The 4,854-nt window shown below is 37.2% G+C and overlaps 1 long non-coding RNA gene across 1 annotated transcript; it reads right to left on the bottom strand.

The window, feature by feature from the left end:
• Positions 1-676: 676 nt before the first annotated feature.
• On the bottom strand, positions 677-4,179 carry LOC123512805. Its single transcript, XR_006677191.1, has 3 exons — positions 3,800-4,179; positions 2,316-2,503; positions 677-1,302 (listed from the first exon to the last, which is right to left on the bottom strand). It is a non-coding gene; the product is annotated as an uncharacterized LOC123512805 (long non-coding RNA).
• Between the last annotated feature and the right edge of the window lie 675 nt (positions 4,180-4,854).

Raw genomic sequence — 4,854 nt, 5'->3', positions numbered from 1 at the left:
CAAGATGTAATGTGCTTTCTACACTAGGCTATGCATAAATGTTTGTGTTTTGTATGTATGTGTGTGCATTTTACATAGTGACCTGTCTCCATATCTCCATTTGTCTAATTTTTTCTCAAAGTTTTGCACATTGTGCTGCAACTACCTCCTCATTTAAAGCTTTCCACTTTTCCACTGTTCTATGTGGAAAACTATTCTTTCCAATGTCCTTCACACACCATCTTTGTAGCTGTACTCTGTATCCTTTTTTAGATTCCTTATATCTTTCAATAGGTTAGATGAAAACACCACTGCAGTATACTCTAATTTAGGTATTATTATGCCAGTAGTAATTTTGTCATCATATCCTTGTCATATAATTAAATGCAACTGTAATATTTGATAATATTTTCTATGTTACTCCATATATCTTGCCTGCTATGTGGGACTGTATCAAAAGCCTTTTTTATATTTAAATATGCTGTAACCACACAGCCATCTCTATTATCTAGTGTGAAGAGGTGTGTGTGTGTGTGTATGTGTGTGTGTGTGTGTGTGTGTGTGTGTGTGTGTGTGTGTGTGTGTGTGTGTGTGTGTCAGTTTGGGTAGAGGGTGGCAGGAGGTGGAGAGTGTTTATGCACACTTTTCAAGTGCATTACATTATAAGAGGCAAGGAAATAAAGAGACAACCTTATAAACTTATTTTACTTAACCAAAAATATCAGCTGAATGCAATAATTACAGAAAATGTTATAAATGTACAAATGCTAAAAAATGTTCTGTTTTACAATTTTTTTTTTTTTTTTTTTTTTTTACAAAATCCTCATATACCTTTTGAGCACTATTCAAAATAGCAAAACTAAGTTCATACTGCATGTGTGATGGAACTAGATTTATGATATTTTCAATCATTGACCCAACACACTTGGAGAATGAAGGGGTCAGTGGTTCTTGCGCACTCATTTGTAATGCAACTTCTAGTGCTGAATCATATGCCTTGGCTCGTTTCCTCTTCATGGCATTCGAAGACAAATGCCTAGGCTGGCCTTCAGCTGCTGACAAAACTGGACTAGATGATGATGGAGTCGTCAGAAGGGATGATGAAGCTGAACTTGTAAGTGACCCAGGGTTGTGTTCCTTACTGAATGTCCTCAAGGCATCAGCAAGATCATTTGCAGTCACCTGTTTGGCTTGTTCAGTGGAATGACTGATCTGGTCTGTTTCAAAACCAGTTTCCTCAAGTCCCTCACATATACTGGCTTCTTCAACTAAATAGATGGATGACTCTTCAGGTGGAAATTCTGGCATGGGTAATGAAGGTTCCTGTTGAAAAAAAAATATGTTGTATTACTGATAACAGTACTGTATTTTTGTAAGTTAAGGAAAAAAAGTCAGTAGGATAACACAACAGACACAAATGGTAAATCTGCTCACCACACCTAAATTAATCCTGATAATGCAATGTTTATAAACATTTTTCCACCCCAAATCATTTGTTCTCCTATTGAATTCCTAACGAACCTACAGTATGACATGTCCAAATAAGGCTGGTGTCATTAACAAGTACCATAGCTTAAATTTGTGAAAATGTGATCAAGGAAAGATGGACCAAGAAGCATTTGGAAGAGAATAATATAATTAATGATTTAGGAAAGGAAGATCATGTGTAACAAACCTAATATGCTTTTGCTCTGTAATCATAGAACTAACACAAGATGGGTTGACAGTGTATTTTGGGATAAGAAAAAGACATGAGAAAATTTAATTAAAAAAATTGAAAATAGAGGGGGAATAACAGGAACATTGCTGGAGTGGATGGAAGATTTTCTAACTGGAAGAACAATGAGGGTGATAATCAGAGGCAGAGTCCTTCATGAAAAACAGCTTCCCTCATAGAGTGATAAGACATTTGAAATGGGCTGAATAAGGAGGCGGTGTGTGCAAAGTCAATACTTAAAGAAAAAATTAGACAAAGTGAGATACAGAGACGGGGCAGCACGAGCATAGGCTCCCCTCCCGTAATAAAATACAACTAGGTGAATACTAAATACACAAATAACCATCCTCATTGACATTATGTTCTCTTTAATCCTGTTTTATGAATAAATTAGATCATATGACTTTTGATGATGTGTGCTTCTGCTCGTGTGTGTGTGTGTGTGTGGGTAACCAAAAACAAGTTTTCCTATGATTGCAATAAAACTGAGTAAACCATTGGACCGTTATGTGATTGAAACTTATAAATATTATTATGGCATTACATAATTATTATAGGAAAATCTTATGATAGTACCATTATCACCCCAATCAGAGTTTTGAAGCACACTATAAAATACCTTGTGTGTTGGTCCCGACCAGCATGCCTCTGTTGTGAGCTCCTCACTTGGACCTAGGAATGCAAGGCAGTCGTAATATTCCCATTTTGTAGGTGTCTTGCCTGCTGAGCCACTTGGTGCTGACTGTATCTATTTGTGCTCTCGCAGAAAGTATGCCTTCAGCTTCTTAAATTTAGCACGAACTTGATCTGTAATGAGCAATATATTTTTTTAATAAAACAATTAAATCAATTCCATATTCAGTTGTATGTATATGCTGCATTATTCATGACAGCTAGTCTAACTTTTGGTAAAATGTATATTCTTTAAGGATATTGTTTAGTATATTTTCCTTGAGTGGAGTTTCATTTGATATGAAATTACTAGACATCATAATTAGCACAGACAATAAATACTAAGTGCCCTGAAATTTTACAGCAATTAGTGCACAGGGGGTGATAAAAACTAAATATTAGTAAGTACACATTTTGGAATGCATTTTCCATCACAAATGATTATTAGGTTAGGCTGGATTAGGAATGACAAGTTAGGTTAGGTTAGGATAGTTATGTCATTGGATACATTCCCCAAGATATGTCATCAGTGAGGATTGTTTAAAGAAAGCTTTGTGACGGCTTACTGCCAATTTCACATTACTGTATGTGTATCAGGGCTGCCACAACATTGAAATATTCTTGCCTACAAAAAAAATATTTGTTTTTGGTCCAGGGTGGTGCAGGCCCTTGGCTAGCAAAGTGTGCCTCCCTATTGGTCTTGTGATAGTGGCCATCTTAATCTTGATTTTTATCTCATTGCTAGCATTTCAACCTAACTTAGCTAAACTAACCTAACCTAACAAAATTTTACCTAACCTAACTATATCTGCATCCAGCAGCTGGGCACCAGCAATACTGTTCAGTTTTAGGAAAATTTTACATTAATGCCAAGGTGGACTGGAGTAGATAAAAGTCAGTTTTACCACTCTAAAATACTCAAAATTCATCTCAGCACTTCTTGTTTAAAAACTTTCTCTTGAGTAGCATGTTCCCAGACCAACACAGTTGTTCCACTATGCCTAAGCTTGTCTAGAAGAATAAATTTGAGGGAAATATCAACACTGCTGTATATGGCTTTGCCTCCAAAGTAAATATTTGCCAAAATTAGTAGCAGTTCTGAGGAGGTTAGGTTAGGGTAGGTTAGGTTAAGTTTGGTTGAGATATCTTGATCAAAACATCTAAGGTTTTCAAAACATTCACAGCACATCAAAATCTCCCGAATAAATATAGTTTCGTTTGAAAATATAAAACATTTGAACTTTTAAATTTGTGATAGAAAATACCTGCCCAAACAGTAGTTTTATATGCAATACCTAATTGTGCAATGTACTTAATACGTCTACTCAAGCTGGCTAATCATTATACCTATATATATATATTTGGCTGCATGGGTACCTAAACGTCTCTTTAAATGATATACATTACAGAAATACTGTGAAGGAGCCTTACCTGCAGTCAAAGTGGTCATTGCAGGGTATTGAGCCTTGATTTCCTGGGCTATCTCACCAAACACTTTCAATCTGAGTTTATGCTTGGGATAGTCCACATTTTGTGGGTCCCAGAGGAATCTGTGCCCTTCTACCAGTTCGCACAAATATCTGATAACACTCCTGGGCCACAATAACTCGTTCTCCATAATTTTAAACACTTGTCAACACACGAGGAGAGCAAGCAGCAAATCGTCGTCCAGTCGTGAGTTCCCGCGTAGCGTCAGCAAGTTCACCATCCGAACGGAACCTTGAAACCCGGGAACTTGCTGAGCCGGATCACAGTTTAGCCAAAGCTTGTTCCCGGATCATGGGTAAACATTCCTCGTGTAAACCGCGCTTAACAGGACGTGGAGCAGCATTACCCAGTGTTTGTCAAGTGTGTAAGGTGTGGCGAGGTGGTGTGGTGTGGTGGTATGGGTGTGAAGTAGTGTGGTGGTGAAGTGGTGTGAAATGTTGTTGTATTGGTGCGGTGGTGAAGTTGTGTGGTATAGCTGTGCAGTGTGGTTGTGAGGCAGTGGTGTGGTATAGATATTAAGTAGTGTTGTAGTGAGGCAGGAGATGTGATGTGGTTTTGAAGAATTGTGGTGGTGTGGTATACTTATGAAACAGTGTGGTAGTCTTAAAACTTCCTTCAAAGAGTTAAATTGTAGCAAGGTGGAAACAGAAGTGCAGGCAGGGAGTTTCTGAGTTTGCCAGAAAAAAAAAAAGGATGTAATGTTTGAAAAGATTGGTTAGCTCTTGTCAGAAAAGTGACGAATGATTGAGAACACTGGTTAACTCTTGCCTGAAAAAAAGATGAGTGATTGAGAACACTGGTTAACTCTTGTCATAAAAGAGATGAGTGATTGAGAAAACTGGTTAACTCTTACTTGAAAAAAGATGAGTGATTGAGAACACTTGTTAACTATATATTGTTAGAAAAGAGGTGAATGATTGAGAACATTGGTTAACTTTTCCCTGAAAAGAGATGAGTGATTGAGAACACTGGTTAACTCTTGCATTGATTAGAGGTAG

The sequence above is a fragment of the Portunus trituberculatus genome, chromosome 34, assembly GCF_017591435.1.
Source record: "Portunus trituberculatus isolate SZX2019 chromosome 34, ASM1759143v1, whole genome shotgun sequence".
Classification (NCBI taxonomy): Eukaryota; Metazoa; Arthropoda; class Malacostraca; order Decapoda; family Portunidae; genus Portunus; species Portunus trituberculatus.
Note: the sequence above shows the minus strand (reverse complement) of the source record. Positions and strands in the feature narration are given on the sequence as shown.